Source organism: Amblyomma americanum, chromosome 9 (assembly GCF_052857255.1).
Source record: "Amblyomma americanum isolate KBUSLIRL-KWMA chromosome 9, ASM5285725v1, whole genome shotgun sequence".
Lineage (NCBI taxonomy): Eukaryota > Metazoa > Arthropoda > Arachnida > Ixodida > Ixodidae > Amblyomma > Amblyomma americanum.
The window spans coordinates 91,915,448-91,940,706 of record NC_135505.1 but is presented as its reverse complement, the minus strand read 5'-3'; the positions used below and the strand labels follow the sequence as shown (position 1 = coordinate 91,940,706).

Below are 25,259 nucleotides of genomic sequence, written 5' to 3'. Positions count from 1 at the left end.
TTTGACCAGCATATCATTAACCAGGCTTTGGTCTCTAACGCACTATTCCCTCTTCCTGTCTCTTAACGTTACATGTATAAATTTCCCTTCCATAGCTTGGTTCATTGTTCTTAACTTACGCTGAACATTTTGCGCCGCCCTCAACTATTCTGCCCGATGTGTAAGTACAGGTAAGATACACCTGTTATAATCGTGTTTCTTGAGGAATGTTAGTAAGCTGCCATTGATGATCTGAGAGAACGTGAGAATTCTCAGCATTTTTACGATAAAGGAAATGCATTTTGGCACTTCCATCCACATAAACAATGCCACGAGGCTCTGCAATGCTTGCTTAACCAATCTCCAAGCCACCAGCACACACTCTTACTCGTTTGCTTGTGAAGCGATAAGCAACCACATTACTCTTACCCTCTACTTCAATGACGTTCGAAGTGAGCGTCTATGCTTTCTTCACTGCAGCCGTGATTTCTCCTCGGCAGCAGTATTACCACGCTGGGCGGCACACAGTTTAACACCATTTGAAGGCTATCAGTTGAGTGTTAACCTACTCAGAATAAAGCACTCTGAAAGTTTTATGTCTTAAGGAAGCTGTAACGAATACATGCGTTTAGCCAGCCGAAGGGTTCCTGTATTCTGCGCCGTCATGCTTTCTACAGACTAAGAGATCGTCACGCAAAAAAAAAAATGTGACCGTTACAGCCGAAACAAAGGTGATAATCTTCAAAATGTGCCAATTTGCGCAACCACGGGAGCCTAAAAGGAGAATCTCGACATTGCCGCGTGCCTTTAAGGGTCAGCAGCGCACCGACGCCAAACGCCAGAACATCAGAAGACAATGTACACAACTAAAGCGAGGGCCGTGTTTTCTCTGGATTAATTATCTATTTCTGATTTCAAATTTATTCAGCCCTCTCCAAATTTTCACTACTATTTCTTGACTTAGCCTCAGCTTTCAAGCCTCCTTTGTAAGCGATCGCAAGAAAGGCTCAATGGCCACCGTACCTCGCCAATGCCAGCATATCGATGCCTATGGTAACCCATTGTGTGCGGTGTTTTTATCGAAGAAAGCTACTGTATGAATAGGGTTCCGCTAACTCGTGAATTTTAGAACGGCCGCTGCAGCTTTCCTTTTATGCTGCCTTGATGCTAACGTCACTTCAAAGGAAATGGAAAGTGGATAATGGCTCCTTATTTATTACAGCGCCAGGTGACTGAGACCTAGTTTCGACGCCCGTTCACAGTCCCAGACAGTGAAAAAGTGCGCTACTCATTAGAACAATGGATGGTCCTTTGCTTACTTGAATAACTTGGCTATGAAGTCATTCGCGACATAGCGAGAACGTCTCAGAAACCACAGAAGTTCTGAGCCTAAAACTCTACACCGCTAAAGTTATGTTCAGTGCTTTTTTTCACCACCTTGCGTTTTGTTTCTAGCATGGGGCGAAGGCTTGGTTAGAATGATGGTAATGGCGCGAAGCTTTGTAATGTTATCTTTTTAATGCTCTAAACGAAAATCTGCGCGTTTGTCGCATTGTTTGTGACCCGAAATGCGGTGGGATTCTTTTGGCAAAATATCAGCCGCGGGCAACTGCATCTAAGATATTCAAGATTATCGTCAGCGGGCTTAAATTGAACGCGGCGAAAAGCGGTGCTTATTCTGTTCTTCATCTAGCGCCGAAAGCACTTATTATCACCATCGCTGAGTTTCTCATTGCTAGCTAAGATAACCCAAGAAACTATGCGATGCTTGACGCAACGTTGCCAGTCTGCCTACTCAACTGATTGTCGTCACTACCCTGTGATTTTACTGCTACGAAGGACAAAACAACGAAGCGGCCAGTGGCGAGGGGCGGACCGCTTGAGCTAGGCCTGCTGGCGATGAAAACGCACCTCCGTCTCTCCTCGCGCCGCTTCGTTCTTACGCTTTTAACGTTTACCTTTTTCACCAGGAAGGCAGCAAAAGTATATACAGGAACAAGCAGCTTATCATCAAAGAAAGGGCCATTTTGGTAGAATTTGTTGGGATATTTTGCACCACGCTAGGAATTTTTGTATATATATTTAGAGCTTAGAAACAGTAGGCAGTGGTGTGCACTAAATACGAATTTTTTAGAGGAAAATGTTTAAAAAAGGCTTTATCGAAACAAGCGCCTAAAATAATTGCAGTATTGGACGTAACCTGTTTCACGAAACAAGATTATTACAATATCTTCCGCCGTTGATATCGTTCGCGGGAAGTATTAATATATATTGAAGTGCAGTAGTACAGGGCCATGAATATAGGTGTTTCTGTTTTTGCCAGGTTTAGACAAACAAATCGACGACGATGATGTATCCACTGCAGATGATTCTTCTTCAGGTTCAGGTAAGCATCTAAAAAGCAGGTTTTTTTATTGAATACCCCCTCCCTCGTCCAGTGGTCTCATGAAAGACACGCAAAAGGAGGGAAAATGCTCGGCCTGATCATTACTGAGCTAAAATTCTGCATTCTTATATGTTTCGAAGATTGGTTATACAGTACTATATAATATCGGGCTTAACTGTATGTGAAGTTTTAACATTCGATCTGCACAACGCACAAATATAATCATAACGAATAGCTTCATCCTCTATGAAAATATTGCATACGCTGTTTCACACCAGGTCCAAAGTTCAATGTATTATCATCTGGCAATAATATCCAGCTGACAATTTCAGTGATCAAAATTCTTAGGTCTACTCTTGTGCGCAAGAGCCGAGCGCTGTCTTGGTACTTTGCGAGCATGCATAATGAAGCGTCGTGCTGATCGCGAACCCCGTGATTCAAGCAAACCTGTTTCCGTTCGGTGCATGAATGCACGTGGAATACATCATTGTTCTAGGATGCTCTACTTATATGTGAGAAAAAAAATGCTTTCGTGTCCTCTGCTGAACTTCTCCTGAGCCCAAAGCCTTTTTCATTTGTTTCGGTCAGCAGTCCTTTTTGTTGCTCAGCGCGCAAAAGAATAGAAGGTAATTTTTTGTTACAAATACAAGGAAAACGTCTTTTCTTGACAACAAGATGATCATCTCGCAAAGATGTATATATGGTACGTAGCCTTTTAAAGTTTATGATGTTTTATTGTTTTATCCTTAGCGTGTTAAAAAACTGAATAAAACGTGATTTTCCGCCAAAACCCTTTTTAAAACAATAGTTTTCATTTCAGTAAACGTGTTTAGAAGCAAATTGCTGCATTAAGACGGCTCGATGAAGCTGTTTGTCGTTGTTTATACACAAAATCTAGACTTTCTCACTTTTTTAGTCCTATTTCAGCTCAACTCACAGAATACACGTCTTCAATTCATTACGAAGTCTCACAGCGCCCGCTAAAAGTAACAGCTTAGAAGACAAATCTGTTTAGTGGGGCCAAGCAGTTACATATGGCCAAAGTTGTATTAAAGACTGAGGTTCTAAAGGCGTTCAGAGGTATGGTCTCCAGCTGGTTTATATGCCCGCTAAAAGTAACAGCTTAGAAGACAAATCTGTTTAGTGGGGCCAAGCTCTTACATATGGCCAAAGTTGTATTAAAGACTGAGGTTCTAAAGGCGTTCAGAGGTATGGTCTCTAGCTGATTTATATGCCTTTTAGGGCAGGTTTTAAGGTTAAGCTGAAATGCTACTGGCACAAATGCAAAGAAAGCTGCCGAGGATTAGTAGAAAGATGGAATGAAATTCTCCGCTGTGGAACACATTGCAGATGCAACTTGTTAATTATGCTCGTGTAAATAATCTATTTTATCCTCCTGCAAATGAATGGCGCCAGAATAATTCTCTGGCGTGTAAATATAATCTGAAAGAGGTCCGCAATTTTTGAAGAATATTCAAAGGGTAACCAAAATAATGGCTAAAAGCCCTTTGCCTGTGCGTGCAGAGACGCTGAGGAAATATAAACCATAATAACTGTGATTTATAAGTATGCGGTTCACGTGCGGCATCAGAATCGCCTGTGAAATTCAAGAGGGAGAGAAGTTTTATACCAGTTCTTCGTATCCCTGAATAGCAGAAATTCTAGCACTTTATTGCCAGAGGGGACCGTGGTGGTTTGAAGACTTCTGATACAGGCGATCGTTTTTCGCAGCAGAAGTAGTTGTAGCCGTAGCAGTAAATTTATTAATATTAGCAGCAACAATATAGTCTGTACAGAGTACCACATTAACTGATTTCTATCATCAGGTCACAAGAGATCTTGGAGTACTTCTCTTTTCTCGTGCTTGTAACAATACTTTCATAAAAGATGAAGTGAGCAATGCGGCATGTGGCAGCACTTAATTTTTTTTACGAATAAAGATCAAGAGAAAGCGAAATCGGTTTTCTTCATAGCCGCGGGCATTCGCGCATGAACAAGCATATTTAATTTATACATGCTGAATCCTTTCCTAGCTGAAGAATCTCAGCCTGAAACAGAAGAACCGAGCCGCAGCCAGGGGGAGCATGGTAACATGAAAAATTCAACTACTGGTGAGAATTTTGTAAAATTTCGACTTTTTCCCACTCGTGACCGTTATAAACAACCGGAGACACATATGCCAACAGCCAATTGCGGTCCATAGCAGCTTCGATGGTTATCATATATTTAGTAAGACTTGAGTTTCAAGTTTCTTGGGCACGCAAATACGTACTAAGAATCAGAGGCGACCAGTTGTCCATAAAGGGAACAAAACATCCTGAAAGAATTAAGTACAGACACGTTACGCTCTCGTTCATGATTAAACTGCGCGATAGAACGGAGATAGAGACAGAAAACAGGTACACAAAGAGCGCAGCAACAACCGCCCTGTAAAGAAAATCATGAACTACTTGAAAGACAACGACCTTACAGTCATTCAAGCCAACAAAGAAGGCGGCTTCGTTTTTATGCCAGTTGGAATGTATGAAGAAAAGGCTCTGTAGGCGTTAACGGAGAACTTCAGGCCAGCAAAATTTTTCTGAAAAAGAAAGACAAAAGAAGGCTGCCAGGAAGCTTCTGAAGAAAGTACAGCTCGAATCAATGGCCAAAGGCGTCAAGAAGGATAAAAATGGGTTCCTTCACATTCTCTTTACAGGAAAAACCCACAAGGTGAATTGCCCTTTTCGCGTCACTTTATCAGAAAAGGACAGTTAACAGCGTATGGTCGGAGGTTTTCTAAAGAAGCACCTGAACAAAGTAGTGAAACCGTATTTCTTTTTAGTGCAGAGCTCAAAAGAACTTCTTGCCACTCAAGACGACATAACCTCTGCCCCCACGGCATTCTCTATAGAGGTAGAGTACCGGTTGTATTCTATTCGACATGAAGCATGGTTTGCAGCCGTCAAGCAGCAAGTGGAAGAATATGGTGAAGTCAGCTTCCGCAACACAGCATGTCCTTGGAAGAAATCCTTCAACTGTTGAAATTTTACCTTGCCTCGACCGCAATTTGCACAAATGACATTTTTACATTCAGAAAAGTGGTATATGCATAGGTTCATCTGTGGCACCTGTTTTTTTGTAGTATATTTCTCTCTTCTTTAGACCAGCGCTTGGAATGTTGTCTCTGAGACTAACATATTGTGCGCATTTTCGGTACACTGATGACTATCTCGTGATGTTAAACCTCTCTTCTAATTCTAGTCTGCCTTATTCAGTTAGTACGAACCACAGTGTTCTCAATTGTGAAAGAAAAGAACTTAATTTCATGCACGAATTGCCTAAAGGCAGCCGAATCTAGTTTCTGGATATCAATCTAGAATTTACGCCCTTACATATCTGTTGGCCCTACAACTCCAGATTGAACAAACAGTTCCTACCTTATGACCGTGCATAATCCAAGTTATAAAAAGAGAGATCATTCACATTGCCTGCCGGTCTACCCTACAAAAGTCATGTAAGCAAAAAATGAGTTCAAGTGTTAAACGTCATATTGAGAGGTTGTACGCTGCTGGGTAACCGCGGCAACTTATAGCCTGTGTTTGCGAAAGCCTTCTACAGAGGATGAAAAATACGACCCGCCAAGCGAACGAAGAGGAACGAAAACCAGTATGTGCCATGCCTTACGTGCACCGAGTGTCACACAATATAAACAAAGTGGCAGGAAGATACGGCGTCCAATTCGTATTTGCGGCACCGTGTAAGCTCACTAAAATGTGTGCACTTATGAACAGAGATGATAGACAGCAAAGATGCACCTTAAATCAAAAGCATTGAGTACACAGAATGTGCTATAGAAGTTATCTATCAGGTTCCACAATCCTGTGGGAAGATGTACAGCGGCCAAACTGGGCGATGTTTCATTGCGATGGAGGCTGAACATGTTCGCAACCTCTCTGCCAACTCATGGAGGCAATTTTGCTTTACATTGCAAGAAGTGCAAAAAAAGTGATTGCCACCCGTATCTCGAAAACAAAAATTTCCTCGCTACGGCTAGAACCAAAACAGAAAGAGAAATAATTGAGGCCTTCCTAATCGTAAGGAACGCGAATAATTATGTGAGCACACGGTGCATTACGTTTTCTGATAGCGAAATCTCGTTTTTGGAAAGTGACACTTTAAACTGTCCATTTTAACCCTGCACATTTATTCTTAGCACTTGTTTTTTTGATCCTCCAAATGTTTTAAACTGGTTTCGGCCTTTTCATTCCCGCCTCTCTGTTACCTTTGTTTCTTGTGATCTCCATCTTTCGCTCTCGGTTTCACTATTTTAGCCTCGCTGTTAATGATTCCCAGACACGTGTTTACATTTAATGTTGTTGTGTATCGTCCATATGATTTCGCTTTTAGTTCTTTTGTGCTTAGTTTTTAATGCTTTTCACCTTCATGTTTTACTGTTGCTACTGTTGATTCCACGTCTCACCTCCTTATGCTTAACAAGTTTTCGCTCGTAATCATGGTTCTGTCGTTTCATTCGTTCTCTTTGAATTGTTATTTGCACCTTCAGGGTCTTTATCTTCCCCTCTCTTTACATCTAGGTTGTCAAGGGTGTGCAGGCATACACACATCGGTGTTTTTAGATTGTTTTCCAGCTTACCAGCGCTATTGTACAATGAACTGTTAAATTTATCTGGTTTGTTTGATCCCGTATGAGTCATGTGGTGGCTTTTGAAGAGTATAAAGAGGAATGCTCGAAGCGTTTTCGAATAAAAGTTAGAAGTCTGCGCTCTGTGTGTGTAGGGGTTTCCTGGCTCTGTCCCCGTTATATCGCGCTGTTTAATCATGAACGAAAAGCACCGACTAGCCCGCCAGAAAACCCTTTTTGACGTTATGCACTTTGTGGTTTGATGTGTTTGCATCCTTTAATAGGATAGTTGGGTTAAATGTTACGGAGATAGAACTTTATATGAAGTATTCTGCGAAGCAACCACTAATTAGGACACACCACGCTGTTTCGCACGGTTAACAATCGGGGCGCACTGGTGGGCACGTGATCAATATGAAGACAAGCTCCACGCGGTTTTTAGGAAGATAGCGGGAGGCGCGATGGCTGGCCCTGCATTTTTCAAATAATGTCACGGCAGATTCCCAGCCGCAGCACCCGCAGGAAAAAGAGGCCAGGGGCTCTTCCTCGTCACTGAGTTCAAAACTTACGTTGAAAGAGTCCAAGCAATAACCGCGCCATGCACGCTCCCGAACGTTATGCTGATAGGCGTAGGGGCCAGACCCGACATCGCCGCCAGTTGCAAGGCGTCATTGCACTGCAGTGACGAATGAGAAACCTGGAGCCTTCGTTGGAGTCTATAGCCGTTTCTGCACAATAGACAGTCTATCAAGCCAATTGTAAAGCGCACGAAAACTTTGGATCTATAGGCGCATGGCCTAAGACTTCGCTTCAGCGAGAGCATGGAAGGCGCCAGCCAGGAACAACGTCGATAAAAGGGTATGGATCGAGCGACACTTTGCCGCCGCAGGTGGCACCGGTAATGGTGCCACGGTTTGCGATGTCACGAAACGCAAACTCTGAATAATATCGTGAGATGTGTGGTAATATTTTCGCCCACACATGGTCGGTGTGTGACACCCTGTGGTCCTGCGAGATATAGATCCCCTGCACACAGAATTGTTTCAGCGCTTCTGTTGACGTTTCTCACGGCGGTTTTCAATACGCTCCAACAGTGCGCTGCGTCCACCGACTTCGTGCGGAACAGCAAGGCGCCGCACTTGTCCTCGTCCACTGGCTACGAATCCGCCTGTGTTCTCGCATGCGTAGCCGTTATATAGTGTGGTATCAACATTACCTTGTCGGCTCTCGCTGACCTCAGCATGCGCGCAAGTATAGCACACACTATGTCTAGTAATTTTTGGCAGTTGAAAACTCCAACTTTGGGACATTGTGTTTCAGCATCCAGTAAAATGTATCAATTAAGGTACACTTAGCATCGTATTCATAGGTACCTAATAAAGTGCGCATTTTGGAAGAAATCTAATTCATTGTCATGGTTGTACTTTAGCCACATTGAGTTCGGCATCCAATAAAATGTATCAATTACGGTACACTTAGCATCGTATTTATAGGTACTTAAATCAAGTGCGCATTTTGGAAGCAATGTAATTAAAAGTTATGGTCGTACTTCTTTCACAGTGTGTGAGCATATCAGAGAGAGAATAGAGTTTCTCATCTATTTAAACTTTCAGCAAGGCTCTCTACGCCTAAAAGATACGACCGAGCCCCAGTTTAATTTCGGAGTTTCGTAATGCAGATATTCGCATCTTCGTCATGCGTCTGCATATGGCCGGCAATCTTTGTACTGTTACCGCCGCGGTGGCTCAGTGGTTGTGCAGCTCGGCTGCTGACGCGAAAGACTCAGGTTTGATCCCGTCCGCGGCGGTCGCATTTTCATGGAGGCGAAATTATCAAGGCCCGTCCTGCACGACGTGAGTGATTGTTAAAGAGCCCTAGGTGGTCAAGATTTCCGCAACCTCCACTGCGGCGTCCCTCGTAGCCTGACCCGCTTTGGAACGTTTTGTTTTGACGGGAGAGGCGACCAGACTTAACACGAATGATCGCGGCGGCGCGGATCAGCTTCCACATTTTCACGAGTGTTGAAGTTCGTTTTGATTTCCTATCTCAGAGGTTCTTTTCCGGCTTTAAATTGACGTACCGAAGAACTGTGGGCATTCTGTTCGACGACAGGCTAGCACGTTTGATGCCTTCGCCATCGCGGAGTGTTTCAGTCCTTTATGGGAGCGGGTCTGCCCAATAACCAGTTTTGTTTGGAAGACTTTTTGCTGTCTTCCTGCTTGCCTGACTGCCGTAACCACTACGTCGCATCTTGTGGAGTTGCTATAGGACTTCCTTGTCGCCTTCACACCGTGCGAGTCGCCAAGGTAGCCCGAGCCGTCCGGAAGAAGCAGACAAGAAGCAAGCCACAGAAGCCGCCCCAGCGAAAGACGAACAGCTAAGCAGCCATCCTCTCCAGGGGCGTTCACCTGAGTGCAGCTGGCAACTACCGATCCGCACGCGAGTAATGGACTCGTAAGCGCCGACGTAAATACGGCGACGAAACGAGCCTCCATCGTTTTACAGGAGTCCCGACTGCCGCGCATGTTCGACGGTTCGCTGGGCGAGGATCGTGAAGAATGGCTGGATCAGTATGAGCGTGTTGTCGTATTCCACAGTTGGGAAAACCGATAAAAGTTAGGTACGTTTTGTGTCTCCTTGAAGGCTAAGCCAGAATTTCGTTCAGCAACTACGAAGCTTCTCTGGCCACCTGGAAATGATAGAAGCGAGAGTTTCTAAAAATATTCATAACCACCGTCACGAAAGAAAGATTGCAGGTGCTACTATAGTAACGCATCTAACAACCGAGTGAAACAGTGACTGCGTACGTAAAACACATGGGGCGCCTTTTTCGACCCGCCGCTGCTGACATGATGAAACAGGAGATCGAGCTGTTGATGCGGGTTTCTGAAGGGGCATTTTTCGGTGGTTTGAGAAGCAGCGACAACTGACAAAACCAAGGAAATACGAGCCCGCCACTTCCCTCGAAAACTCCAAGTGACCTTAGCCAACCTTTCGGATGGCACAACAATAGAAGGCAATCTGTGGGATGTCATCCGCGATATTGTACGAGAAGAGTTGCATCGCCTGTTACAATCTGCGAACTTGCATCAAGTAGACATCTTTGGGGAAACCGCCCGAGAAGCGCAGCATGCGTTTGGGTCCCCGCCATCAGCAACTTAAACGGAACCTCAAGCCATCACGTACAGTCGGGGACAAAAGTATCTGGACCATGCGTTTCTCAAACAAAGCCGATAGCTTTACTATCATCCGGTGGCTGGCGACCACTTTTGAGGAGATGAAAGAACAAAATTTTGACTTTCATCTCCGGTAGTGTGGTCTCCAGCCACCGGCTGATAGTAGAGCTATCGGCTTTGTTTGAGAAACGCATGGTCCAGATACTTTTGTCCCCGACTGTACGTCGCTGCTGTACGCAGTCCTCAGCGCTAAGAACCACCCCCCCCCCCCTCCCCCCTCCTAAGTCCTCCTCTTCGAGGAGAACCAGCTTTTCCAGAACGGCACCCACCTGCCCCTGCCCGCTCAGCCTACGATCGACGCTCAAGCTGCAGGAAATGCGTCGCCTGGAGGACTTGCGACCATCGCCCGATGTGCTTCCATTGCGATGAGGCCGGCCACATTCTTTGTCACTGCTCGAACTGACCTACCGGTCTTCGTGGCTTTGCCTTTGGCGCACCGACCACGCATCGCCCAATAATGGAAAGAAATCGAAGATTCCCTACCTCAAGTGGAGCACGTGGCGAACACTTTTCTCGCCCACCATCACCAACTAAACCAGATTTTGCGTCGCCAGGCAGTAGCTACGCAGGTAGTGTTTTTCTAGGTCCTCAGCTCCCGCAGTGGAACCAAAGTGAAGCAACCTTTGGAGGTGAGGTTGCGCTACAGCGAAACGGCGAACATGCTCCACCGACCATCCGCGAGAAGGCACCGCACCCGCTACGCCGACACCGCACGCAAACACGTGCGGACTTTAGAAAGGCGACGCCAATCAGATAAGCCCCCACGATATGCCTTGCCTATGATCCAGATAACCGACTTAGCCGTGACCCGACGCCGTGAGCGATGTGCAACGCAAGAGTCAGGATATCCCGCTTGGAAGTAGCTATGAACGGCGACTGCTGTAGTTGATATAGTGGCCAGTTATTCAGTCATGAACGGAGCATTCACCGCGCAACAAATGGAAGTCACGACCACTAGTGGCGGCGTAAAAATCTGCACCGCAAGAGGTCAACTCATTACGCCATCGAGACGATGCATTGCGTGAGTGCCCACCAACAGACTTACCTATTCAGTAACCTTCCTAGTGCTACAGTAATGATTCCGCGAAGTGATCTTGGACGTGCATTTTCTTAACGAACATGATAGCGTCCCCGTATGCGCCAGGGAAGCATAAAACATTCAAGCCATCATATAGGGGAGCACGCTGTTGCTTCTAGACAGAAGAATCAGCGCCGCAAGAGGCTTCGCATAGTTCCTCAATGGCCAAGATGAAGTTCAGCTGACGAACTTAAAAAAGAATATAGGGACGTTAACAGAGGAACAATAGTTGCTTTCGTCAAAGAACTAACCTCTGAACAAGACGACTCCCCTCTCTCCGTCCGACCTGTAGAAGAATCGTCGTACCAAGAACTCGCCCTCTTTCGACATACACACAGTCCTGCCTCGGAACAGGCAGACTCATATATGCCACCTTCTTCAAAGTTAGTCAGCTCTTCTCGTCGTCATCAAAAATCCTACAAACGCCTATAGACAAACATAAGGCTGTAAGCGACGAACACGCGCAGCCCCTTATTCAAAGTCTCTATCCCGGCCATCCAGGCCATCCGGCACCAAGTGCAAGAAATGCTTCACGACGACGTCATCTAGCGGTCGAAAAGCTGCTCGGAGGCACCCGGTTGTTTTGGTGACAGAGAAGGATGGTACACCTCGGTTCTGCGTCGTTTGCTGCCGCTTGAAGAACATAAAGGCCGATGTCTACCCCCTTTACCGCCTGAACGACACATGCGACTGACTTCGATTAACCTCAGGAGCGTCTACTCGCCAAAAGAAGTTAATGAAAGAGACCGAAACAAAACAGTGTTCATCACACCGGATGGCCTCTTTGAGTTCAAGGTGATGCCATTTGGTCTCTGTTCCGCAGCAGTGACTTTTCAGCGAGTAATGGATACAGTTGGCTTTCCTGAAGTGGCAGATTTGTATGGTATACTTAGATGACGTCGTTGTCTTCGCCTCTAACTTTGAAGAGCACTTTAAAAGACTTCTAACAGTACTAGGCGCCATCCAGTCTTACGGCCTGACCTTGAAAGCAGATAAGTTTCACTTCACCTGTGAAATTCTGATATTTCTAGGCCGCATCTTGACCTAGGGTGGAGTGCTCGCAGAATCGAAGAAAACAGCCGCTATCGCGCAGTTTCTGCTACCGACCGACAAGAAAGATGTGCTCAGATTCCTGGGACAATGCACGTATTACTGACAATTTATCAAAAACTTTGCACGCATCGCCCAGTCCGTGACCCAACCGACAAAGGCAGACGTGCCTTTAAGTGTGAAGGGCCGCAAGAAGAAGTCTTCAAGGATCTTGATAATCGTTTATTAACGCCTCCAGCCCTCGGAAGTATTCATGAACACACCAAGATCTAAATTCCAACCGACGCAAGCAGCGCGCGCCGTCCGCGCTCAGAAAAGCGACGGACTGGAGAAAGTAATCACGTATACAAGCTGTTCTTTTTGGCAGCCGAGGCCAACTATTGGACGACGGAGAAGGAGGGCGTCGCCATTGTCTGGGCAACTTCGAAATTCAGCCCCTATTTTTAGGACGACCATTCAAGGTGGTCAGCGATCACCCTGCATTGTGTTGACAATTTCGGGGACCGCTCCGGCCCCCTAGATTGTCGGGGCCTGCGCCCCCAGCACTTCGACATCCCCGTCGTCTACAGATCCAGACGCAAGCACAGTGATGCGGACTGCCTATCTCGAGTCCATATCGAGGTGCCTTTGTAAGACGACGACGAGGCCACCTTTTTCTGACCGATAACCACCAGCGCCGTCAAACATTGCCAGCTTTTCCAACCTCGATCTACCGCTTCTCAACCAGTATCTGGAAGGCAAGGCTTCCTAAACCCCAGCAGCGTTGAAGCGAGGTTTGTCCTCTTTGTGTCTATGACATCGCATGCTCGTGAAGAAATTCGCTACTAACAAGACCACGTACCTCCTTGTCGTGCGGAGGGAACAGCTTGCGAGAGGAAATTATGCAGGCTTCGCACGACGAGTTAACAGCTGGACACTTCGGGTTTACTTGTTCCTTCGTCGCAGTCAAGACTCATACTGGCCCCTATTATCCGCCGACATTGCACGGTATGTCAAAACATTCCGTGAGTGTCAACGACGAAGGACGCCGCTGATCAGGCCAGCTGTACTTCTGAATCCCATACCACCACTTAGCAATCCCATTCAACAGATGCATCTCCTCGGCCCCTTCCTAACGTCAACATCTGGCAACAAGTGGTTCATCGTAGCCACCGGTTACTTGACGGACTGGTGAGAAGCAAAAGTCCTGACGAGTGGTAGCGTCGTTGAAGGAGCGAATTCTTCGGTCAAGCAGACCATGTTGCGTCGCGGCGCCCCAGACGTTCAAATCACGGATAAGGTAACAAAATTTACCGCTTTGCTCAACCAAGCTATTCTAAATTACAAGCACAAAAGCCATCTGCGAACTACTGCGTACTGTCAGCTCACCAACGGTCTCACGGAACGTCGGAACAAAACCATAGCTCATATTCGCCCTATATATGTGGACGCCCAACAGAAGACCTGGGATGCCATCTTCCCCACCGTCGTCTCCATCTGCAACCCCGCTGTGTTATAGGCTCGCCCACGGCTGAAAGGCAACTATCACGCTCGACCCTATTCTGTCGAATTTCACAGATTAAGACAACATCGACGTTGCCGCCTGCCTGAAGCGTTCAGAAGAAACCCGACTACTTGATCCATTGCTGATGAAAGATTAGCGGCGCACCGACGCCCGCGGCACAAGATAAGGGGAATTCACACAACACAAAATATCCGGGGAGCGAAGCGGATTCGGCCAGATTCGACTGCTTTTGACGCCGACGAAGGAGGAAAGCGGTGCGGCGAGGCCGATTGGTCCGGGACCTGTTTCCGAAGTAGGAAAAATTCCGTGGCGACAAACATGGCGGCACCCTTCGAAGCAGGACCACTCGGCTCCGAATGAATTACTCGTTGTTGCTGCCTTTTTCAGAGCGTTCACTGGCCGTAAATGAGACACCGGTCCATCGCTTCGTCTCACCTCACCTATAAGAAAACGCATAAGCGATTAATTTTTTTTAAATTTTTTATTTAAAGTTACGATTCTGCCGCTATTAGGCTTAAGAGGAGTGTCGGTTTTGTTGACAGTACTTGTTCCCGTTCTGACAAGCAGATGCGCCTCTAGGATGGGTTTTTTGTTGCGAGTCTGTTTGTATACGCTGAACTAAAAATGGGAATGTGCCTGCGTTTAACGTACGTAAGCGCGTGCTTACGGTTATGGTACACAGAGAGCATCGATTTATGCTCTTTTCTAACCATACCTGTGTACGCCGCGACCGGAGACGTGGTGGCCAGGAAGTGTGTGGAAAAGCGAGAAACATCAGCGGCACGGCGGTTCAGCCTCGCCCAGGCGCCAACAGATAAGCACAGAGCCTTTTTTTCCGGCGATGCGAATCCGTTGCGCTCGCCGGATTTTTGGACAAGTGTGAATGCGCCTCTACGACGGCGTGACGCGGAATATGAGCCGGGTGACGGCGTATTGGTGTGGACGCCCATTTTCCACCGCAGACTTAGTGAAAAGCTTCTGCGCCGCTACTTGGTTCCCTAGATCATTTGTCGACTTGGAGAACTTGAGTACGAAGTGTCCCCCGACTGAGCGACAGCATCACAGCGGCGCCGTTCACTCCCAGAAATTGTGCGTGTCTTGTTCCTGAAGCCTTATTGTGGACGCTAACGAATGCTTTGTATTTGCAGCCGCAGTTTTTCTCTTTTTTGTTTACTTCTTGTTTTTTTTTCATTCCTTTCATTTTGTTCTAAAGCATCGAGCCGATGCTTAGTTGAGATGGGAGTAATATCGCGCATCTTTGTACTGTTTGTTTGTTCACGCAGAAAGCCGCCGGCTGGCGGCGTTATGTTTTGTTCGTGACGCGAAACGGGACTAGACTAATCTCGGTTGATAGCAGCCAGGCCACCTGCTTCCCACTTTTTCCAGATTGTTGTAGATGCGTTTCCTTTCTCATGTCACTAGTTTTCGGCCAGCTTTAAGTGTTCGCAGCCAAGAATTGCAAGCATTTTGTTCGACGACCACCGGGCACGCTTAATGCTTTCGCCTCTGCCGCCGAGTCATCGTCATCATCATCATCCCATCAATGATATTATAGAGGAGGAGGGGGAGACAGCGATGTGAAATAGTCATACGTAAGCTCAAAAACAAAGCAAGAAAAAGGTAACACAAAAATCAATAAGAATAACATATGCGGCCGAAAACGTCAGGTAACTAAACAGCAGATATGTAACAAACCATGCAGCAATAAAACAAAATCGTTTAGTTGTTTGTGGGCGCTGGTCCTCTCAGTAAACAGTTTCGTCTGGAAGCCTGTTTTGCTGTCTTCATACTCGCCGGACAGCCACGGTTGTTCCACGAGGGGCTTCATCCTGATGCTGCCTCACAGGGAGACTGGCCTCCGCTTTTCTCGCAAATTTCGCAGCAAATAAAAAAAATTAATCTACGAGAGTATACACACGGTGGAAATTATCTAGTAGAGCAAGGCTTGGGCACAAAATCAGATGGCATGCCTCATTCAAAAACACCCCCATTAATATAGTGAAAGCCATTATGTTAGACATACAGGCACTATGCGTTAGATTTCGGAAGGAGAAATTTCAGCGACCGAGTGAAGTAGACCTCTGAGCAAAAAGAAATTTAGATCTGGGGTTACTGAATAGCGTTTCCAACAAAGAAACCATTATTAGTTTTGGTGTAGCGATACAGCCCAGCTATATGCCTTGGAACTTCCCTCAGGCTACAAATGCCTTCACTCCCGCCATTGCCTTAAAAGCCGCTACGCTACCTGTTGCCTCCAACCCTCCCTCTTTCCCTTCGTTCTCGCGCTTCCATCTTGTTTCTCTCCCCTAAATATGGAGCTAGAGATTTCCCTTGGATCACTTTACCCCTTACCTAATGCGGTTGGTGATATTTGAATTGATTTGGAATCTTCACCTAAACCTAAATAATTTAACTTCTTAAAAATGTAAATTAAATAACTCACAACGCTCTTAACGTCTTATGCATGGGGCTGTAGATTTTACGGAAGAAAGCACGCAGTATGCTTAACCAAAGCCACAAAAATGTCGCTTTAGAAATGCTACGTCTACAATGAGTGTAAACACGCATTTTTTCAGATTTCCGAAATAAGACGAGAAAGGAACGTCCAAACAGGTTCGTCGTAGAAATGTGCATCGTTACAAGCAAGGAGTACTCAAATCAATTTAATTCAACCGAAGAACTAATCCAATACCTTGCTCTCATGTTGAATGCGGTATGTATCTTTCATTACCTACTACACATTTTTGTAGTAGTTTTGCTAGTAAACAACATTATGAGTACCAAATGCTAGAAAAACGCGCCAATATAAAATTCCTAAAGGCGGAGGAAACTGTCACTGATTTGGTGCTCTTCAATTAAATCGGTAGCCGCCGCCTATTACGGGTCACTGGATAACCAAAGAGAAGAGCTATGCTGAATAGATGAAATTTATATCAGTTATACAAAGGTAAACTGTTAAACCTATCTTTTAAAGGCCTTTTAATGATTAATTTTTTCAATACGCTAAGGTTTCTAGGGTATTTTGACTGCTGCATCTCCATGATTTTATACTAACTGCAAGTCAAAGCTCAGTTTTGAATACAGTGCCACCTCAGAAATTTGGAGTGGACTACAAAATTAAGAAAGCATCACTGTAATCTTAAAATTGCGCCTAAAATGAAACTTTCTACATTTGGTCGCCCTTCAATTGGAGACTGCGCAAAGCTATAACGGGTATACTAGATATTTATCTGTACATACACACGATGATAGAACAAATTTATGAGTGATGGGCCGTCAAGCAGGCCCGCGAGGCGACGGCGAGGCAACACCTCGACGTCCCCACGTGGGAGACCTAAGGCCCCGTCGGCGAAAGCTCTGCAGGACTTTTGAATAAAGTTGTGACCAACAAACCAAAGGGAATTTGATGATCACAGTGGTAAAAAGTTTAGGACCAACTAGTTTCTTGTTCAGGAATTAGGTTCTACAGTTTGATTCGTTAGCATGAACTTATTTATCAATAAAATAATTTAGTGTTCTATGCGCGAAGGCATCGTGTCGGGGCCTTTGAAAGTTATTTTTCTCACTATGCTACATGCGAGAGAAATGGCAAATGCAGTGCTTATTTCTGGCAGAATGATTAAAACTGCTTTATCATAGCACTAAATAATATCTGCAGTACAGAATATTATGGCATCTAGATGCCTTCGACATTGCTCATAATAAAAAGTGACGCCTATATAAATACCACGAGATAAGGTGCTTCTTATTTAAATTGTATTTTTCAGTATGTGAATCTATTAGGATGAATAATACCCGCAGAACTACTTTTTGTAATTTTATTTCAAAATGCAGTTGCTTTCTACTCCACTTTCCAACAAATGCTGAGATAATTGAGCCATCGAGTATCTGCCGTCACCTTCAGCGCTGCTGTGGATTTTTAAATAACGATAAAACCTTAAACGACGACATGCACTAACTTTACAAAGCAGTAATGAAGCTTGTTTTCTTGTTGCTTCAAGGCTGCTCTCAGTTTCATTGATTTGAAGAATCCTAAAATACGCTTCCAACTCAACCAAGTCTTCACAAATATGGTAAGCGAATTCTCCAAGGGGAGAAAAAAATATTAGTTTACATGGGCAAAAATTTTGGTCTTTTTCTAAAAATTTGCCGTATTGAAATAACTAGTTTATTATTTACTGATTTTACCTTTAGGGTTACGCCACAAAAAATAAGGTCAGTAACAGTTCCTGAATAAAAATTTCGGAAAATGTTTGTACGTTGCCTATTTTTCTACTGTCCACTAAAAATGGAGACGTTAATCGACATTAGTTTGCTTTCGTGCAGAACATACATACACATATATATATATATATATATATATATATATATATATATATATATATATATATATATATATATATATATATATATATTGTCACGGAGTTCTCACGGAGAGACGCTTCAACAACTGGAGTCGGCAAGAGGAGACGGTAATGGCGGCCGATCCGCGATAGCACGATCGCAACCTCATCGTCTTCGCGGACAGCTTGCGCCACCTGGCAACACTAGGTGGCATTATTCCCCCCTCCGAAAAAGAAGGGCATCGCAGTGGGGCCGCCAGCAGCGTAGGCGCGCTAAGGTTCAGAAGGGAAACAGAGAAGAACGCGAGGAAAACGGAGCACACACAGAGTCACAACGGAGGGCCGCTAAGCCGTTATCGGGCATAGTACGGCTTAAGCCGCACAACGTGCACAATGTCAGAGCTGTTGGGCTGTCGACGTCTCGGTTGCGCGGCACCGTCGGGAACCACTTCATAGGTAACATCACTGATACGCCGTAGCACTTTATAGGGGCCAAAGTACCGGCAGAGTAGTTTCTCGGACAAGCCCTGGCGGCGGACAGGTGTCCACACCCAAACTTGTTCACCGGGATTGTAGTCAACCTGTCGGTGTCGAAGGTTGTAACGGCGCGCATCAGTGCCCTGCTGCTGGCCGATGTGTACGCGGGCAAGCTGACGGGCTTCTTCAGCGCGTTGGGCAATTTCATGAACATCGGGTGCGAGTTGGTCGTCATCGAGGCATGGTAGCATCGCGTCAAGCATGCTCTGGACTTCACGTCCATATACAAGACGAAAGGGAGTAAAGCGTGTAGTCTCCTGGAGGGCCGTGTTGTACGCAAATGTGACGTACGGTAGCACCTCATCCCAAGTTTTGTGCTGAACGTCTACGTACATTGACAGCATGTCCGCAATGGTCTTGTTTAAGCGTTCGGTTAGCCCATTGCTCTGCGGATGATAAGCTGTGGTCTTGCGATGGCTAGTGCAGCTCAACGTAAATATATGGTCGATTAGCTGCGCTGTAAACGCTGTGCCTCTGTCGGTAATAACGCACGAAGGGGCTCCGTGCCGCAAGACGATGTTTTGCATGAAAAAGTTGGCGACCTCTGAAGCTGTGGCACAGGGTATCGCCTTGGTCTCGGCGTAGCGAGTCAAATAGTCAGTAGCGACTATGATCCACTTGTTTCCTGAGAGTGACAACGGAAAAGGACCGAGAAGGTCCATTCCTATTTGATCGAACGGAGAGCGGGGTGTAGTAACGGGCTTGAGAAAACCCGCCGGCTTAAGCGGTGGCGTCTTCCGGCGCTGGCATTCACGGCAGCTTTTTACGTACCTTTGGACATCGTCCGAGAGTCCGGGCCAGTAGTACATGTTGCGTATCCTGGCGAGCGTCCGGCAAAAACCCAGATGGCCTGAAGTGGGCTCGTCGTGGCATGCCAATAAAATGTCGGTGCGAAGATCGGCCGGAAGTACCAGAAGGTAAGCTCTTTCTTGGCCTCTCGAGTTCTTCTTGTATAAGATACCTTCGCGCAAACAGAAAGAGCCGAGACGTCGAGCGAAGTGTCGTGGTAGAGGCATGGCGTGACCTTCAAGGTTGTCAATCAGCGGTCGGAGGTCCGTGTCAGCCCGCTGCCGGGCTATTATGTCCGATGCATTAAGTATACCGAGGAAACCGCTGTCGTCGTCGATTTCGGGACCGGAAGAGTCGAGTGGTGCACGCGACAGCGTGTCGGCGTCTTCGTGTTTACGGCCCGACTTATATACGATGGTAATGTCGAATTCTTGGAGCCGTAAACTCCAGCGGGCCAATCGTCCAGACGGGTCTCGCAAATTAACCAGCCAGCATAGGCAGTGGTGGTCGGTTACGACTTTGAATGCGCGGCCGTAAAGGTAAGGGCGAAATTTCATGGTGGCCCATACGACAGCAAGGCATTCCTTCTCTGACGTAGAGTAATTGCGTTCGGCGCGGGAGAGAGTACGGCTAGCATAGGCTATAACTCTCTCAATGCCCTCTTGGTGTTGGACAAGGACAGCTCCAAGACCGATATTGCTGGCGTCGGTGTGGATCTCGGTGTCGGCCTCTTCGTCGAAGTGTGCAAGAACGGGAGATGTCTGAAGGCGTTGGCGGAGCGAAGAGAAAGCCGTCTCTTGGTCTATTGTCCAAACGAAGGAGGTGTTGCTCCTGGTGAGGCGCGTCAACGGCTCTGCAATCTTTGCGAAGTCCACAATAAACCGTCGGTAATATGCACAGAGACCCAGAAAACGCTGGACAGCTTTCTTGTCAGTCGGAGTAGGAAAATTGGCGACGGCGGCTGTCTTGTCGGGGTCGGGTCGAACTCCGTCGGCGCTCACAACGTGACCGAGGAACCTGAGCTCTGTGTAACCGAAGTGGCACTTCTGGGGCTTCAGCGTAAGGTCAGCGGAATGGAGGGCTCGGAGGACAGTTCGCAGGCGCACGAGATGCTGTTCAAAAGTTTCTGAAAAAACGACAACGTCGTCCAGGTATACAAGACAACTTTGCCACTTGAGGCCGGTGAGGACAGTGTCCATCATCCGTTGAAACGTCGCTGGCGCAGAGCACAAGCCAAAAGGCAGCACTTTGAATTCATAGAGGCCATCTGGTGTAACGAAGGCAGTTTTTTCGCGGTCCCGTTCGTCTACTTCAATTTGCCAATAACCGCTCTTCAGGTCAATGGATGAAAAGTACTTAGCACGCCGTAATCTGTCCAGGGAGTCATCAATGCGGGGCAACGGGTAGACGTCCTTTTTAGTCACATTGTTTAATTTACGGTAGTCCACGCAGAATCGAAGTGTTCCATCCTTCTTTTTAACAAGGACAACAGGCGAAGACCACGGGCTTTGGGAAGGTTGAACTACACCGTCGTCAATCATCTCCTGAACTTGCTTTTGGATTACTTCCCGTTCTTTGGCGGAAACACGATAAGGCTGCTGGCGGATAGGGCGAGCGTCGTCATACGTAATGATCCGGTGTTGCGTTAGGGGCGTTTGACGAACTTTCGACGAAGAAGCGAAACACTGTTTATACTCCAATAGCAAGTGCTCTAAGGCCAGGCGCTTTCCTTCGGGGAGGTTGCAGTTGATGTCGACATTCGGAACAGATTGGTCGTCAGTGGCGCGCGATGATTGGTCGTCAGGGGCCGCTGCCGCGAACGCAAAGCAGACCGGAACATCCACAACCGCTTCAGCGGTAGCGATCGCAGTTCCAGAGAAAAGGTGCCGGTGCTCTGGAGAAAAATTTGTAACAAGGATCGCAGACCGGCCAGCGCGAATTGTTAGTAAGCTTCGAGCGGCGCAGATGCCTTGAGTCAGGAGGAGCGAATGATTAGCCTCGGCGACTGCTTCAGCGTCGAGCAACTCAGCACAGGCGACTTCAATCAAAACACTGCTACGGGGCGGAAGTATGACGCTGTCGGCGAAAACGCGAAGTGCGGCACTGCGTTGGCAGGAGTTGTCGAGTTCGGCGGCTTGCTCTGTGGAAAACATGACGATTCGGTTGCGCAGATCGATAATTGCTCCATACTCCCGCAGAAAGTCGATGCCGAGGATTAGGTCCCGAGAACACTCGCCCAGGACGATGCAGCTGACGACGAACGTGGACTTGCTGATCTGAACGCGAGCAGTGCACATACCCTTGGGCGTAACCAGATGACCGCCGGCAGTTCGAAGGTGTGCGCCAGGCCAAGGGGTAATCACTTTTTTCAGAATGGTCGCCAGTTGTCCACTTAAGATCGAATAATCGGCCCCGGTATCAACTAATGCGCTTACTCTGCGACCATCGATAAGAACGGGTATTTCTAAAGAAACGCGGTTTTTTAACTCTGGTGATGGCGTCGGCGGGTTTTTGTCGGATTGTAGCGGCGACGACGGGAGGTCTTCAGCACAGCGCCCCCCAGCGACCTCGCCCCCGAAGGTCGCGGGTTTCAGTTTTCCCGACGAGGACTTGGCGATCGGCACGGTGCCGCTCGCGAGAAGCCGGGAGGTGTCGGGGAAGAGCGCCTCGGTGAGGGTGAGCGCGACTGCCGCTGCGCTCGGGATGGATTGCGCTGGTCCGCAAGGAATTCTTCAATTTCAGGGGGTCGTTCACCTTGACGGGGTCTCGGTGAGTCGGTGCGGAAGCCTTGGATGCCGATGCGTCGGTAATAACAATTTCGATAAAGATGACCTGGCTCTCCGCAGTGAAAACAGAGCGGTCGTCGGTTAGGTGTACGCCAAACGTCGGCCTTTCGGAGGGGTGCTCGACGATCCTCGAAGTACTGCACCGGTTGCACAGAGGGCCGCGGGGCTTGAGGCGTGGCGTAAATTGGTGGCGGCGAAGCGGGAGCCGGACGCCTTGCAACTTCGGCGTACGTCGGACGGCGGTAGTCCCCAGGCAGAGGTGGTACGTCGACCACAGGAACAGGGCCCCGGAACGCCTGTTGCACCTCCTCTCGTACAAGAGCGGAGATGGAACCGAGCGCAGGCTGCGACGGGCTACAAAATTTGTGAAGCTCCTCACGCACGATTGTGCGAATAAGTTCCCGCAAATCATCAGGATGCTGTCCGATGGTGGCAAACGATGATGTGACTGCAGCAGCATGCACGGGCCGGTCGTAACTGGCGCAACGCTGTTGCAGGACCTTCTCCATCGTTGTGGCTTCCGAAAGAAATGCTAGCAACTGTAGATGGTGGGCTGCGCACGAGGCCTGCGAACAGCTGCTCTTTGACGCCTCTCATTAAGTGCCGAAGTTTCTTCTCTTCAGGCATGGCAGGATCAGCTCTCCTGAAGAGCCGCGTCATGTCCTCGACGTACATTTGTACGCTTTCGTTCGGTAGCTGGACGCGGGACTGGATTGCCCGCTCCGCTCTTTCGCGGCGATCCGCGCTGGTGTAGGCCTCCAGCAGGCGACGGCGAAACTCTCGCCAGGAAGTTAGAACTTCCTCACGGTTCTCAAACCACGTGCGGGCGCCATCCTCTAGGCTAAAGTAGACGTTTCTTAGTTTCGCGGCGTCGTCCCACTGGTTATAAGCAGCCACACGCTCGAAGTGAAGGAACCAGTCCTCCACGTCTTCGAAAAGGTCCCCGTGGAAGGCCTTGGGAACCCGCGGGGTCTGCAAGGTATAGTGGGCAGGTGTAGCACCGGCAGCTTGCGTGAGAATACCGGTGGCTGGCATCATGACTGTCGCGAGTGGTCCAAGCTCCGGTGAAAGTCCCTGCAGCCTCCGGCTGAAGCGGTGTACCGGGGTGTCAATCGGCGCAGGGCTGGCGGCACGGCTCCCTGGAGGGGTTTCTTGCATGGGATACTCTAGCCCAGCACCTCCACCAAATTGTCACGGAGTTCTCACGGAGAGACGCTTCAACAACTGGAGTCGGCAAGAGGAGACGGTAATGGCGGCCGATCCGCGATAGCACGATCGCAACCTCATCGTCTTCGCGGACAGCTTGCGCCACCTGGCAACACTAGGTGGCAATATATATATATATATATATATATATATATATATATATATATATATATATATATATATATATATATATATATATATATATATATATATATATATATATATATATATATATATATGTAGGCTGTCACTCGTATGCCGAATTTGGTGTTCCACGCCAATAACTATCGCGGTACATTGTTAAATGATTGTTGCCGATGTCTAAAGTTTTTCGGATATCTTAAGCGCATTGTGGTACAAAAAATTAAGGCGTTTTATGACGCCTCACAATAGAGGCTTATCACTGTAACCCACGCATCGCCGATGGATTAGGTGCAAAGAATGTTCTTACCTGCCTCACAGATTTATACACATTTACTGAATTCATTTTCCTTATTTTCACAGAGTGACGAAATAATTAACAGTACCGAAGCACAACCGGACATAGAAGCGACATTAGACAATATGAAAAACCTTTCACATCAAGGCGCTTTCAATCGTTGTGACATTGCTTTCTTCTTATCAAGGTACAGAATCAGAATTGATATTGTGGTGATTGTCACGTGGGTGTTGTGTGAAATAGTTACCGATTCGTTAACGCTACTAAAAAAAGCTGCAGCCTACGAAGCCCTTGGTAAAGTGATTAGTTGTGGGTTTTATGGCAAAAATGTTTGTAGTCCTTGTACGAAAAAATAAACTAGACGGGTGCTTTCTCGCCAGGTGTGAAGATTCGGTAGGCCCTGCTTTGACAACACACGTACCTTCGTGTCTATTTTGAATGCCTGCTCGCGTGAAATTGGTGGTAAGCTTTATCAAGCTTGTAGCAAGCAACACAGTTTTGCCGAACGTACTTCTTAAAACAAGCCGTGATCTATATAATTATAGCATGGATCTACATTGGTGAATATTTTAAATACACCATGTCAGAGGAAAATGAGAGAGACAGTTTTAAAGTAGACGTGTAGGCTTTACTTTTTGTCCTTATTTGGAGAGACGTAATTTAAGATTGTTTGCATTGATTGAAATATATCTTTTTATGGTTTTCTGCCCATTTCTGAAGCCAAGATTTTGTAATGGTTGAAAATGGTACAGCGAATAAAAAGGTTTCTGGTAAGTTTGAGTTTTCTCTTTCTATTTTAGAATCCACAAAAAAAGACGTTGGTTGCTTGTTTCTACCACCTAACTTTAAGCACATCGAGAAGGCACACGAGCTAAAATCTTACCGACGCACCCAAAAAGTGAAACGTCTATCGCTATCAAGCTTTTGACAACTTTCGCATGTCACAAGGTTCAGTCTAGTGCTCCGCACGTTTTAAATAAGTACCACCTCACAAGAGAGAAATTGCGCCAACTTTCTAAAACGGACTTATGTGCGCTTTGTGTGTAATTTTGTTAACATTGGTTTTCTTATTCCATTTGAAAAAATTGAAAATTGGTTTTTGTGGAAAATAAAGGCGCAGTACCTGTCTCGCACACCTCTGTGGACACCCTAACTGCGCCGTAAGAGAAGGAAAAAAGGTCGCCACCAAGTGAGTTTTAGACCCTGCTGGGTCCCTGGGCCACTGCGCGGTCCCGCACTGCATCAAGTAGGTCATGTGGCACATGACGTCGGCAGCTCGACTCTGCAGCCCGAGTCTAAGGGTCT

General features: G+C 46.9%; 1 long non-coding RNA gene across 1 annotated transcript; it reads left to right on the top strand.

Annotated features, from left to right (window-relative positions):
- Positions 1-4,418: 4,418 nt before the first annotated feature.
- Positions 4,419-24,040, top strand: LOC144103807 (uncharacterized). Its single transcript, XR_013308325.1, has 4 exons — positions 4,419-4,476; positions 16,431-16,567; positions 17,856-17,927; positions 24,020-24,040. It is a non-coding gene; the product is annotated as an uncharacterized LOC144103807 (long non-coding RNA).
- The last annotated feature ends 1,219 nt before the right edge of the window (positions 24,041-25,259 follow it).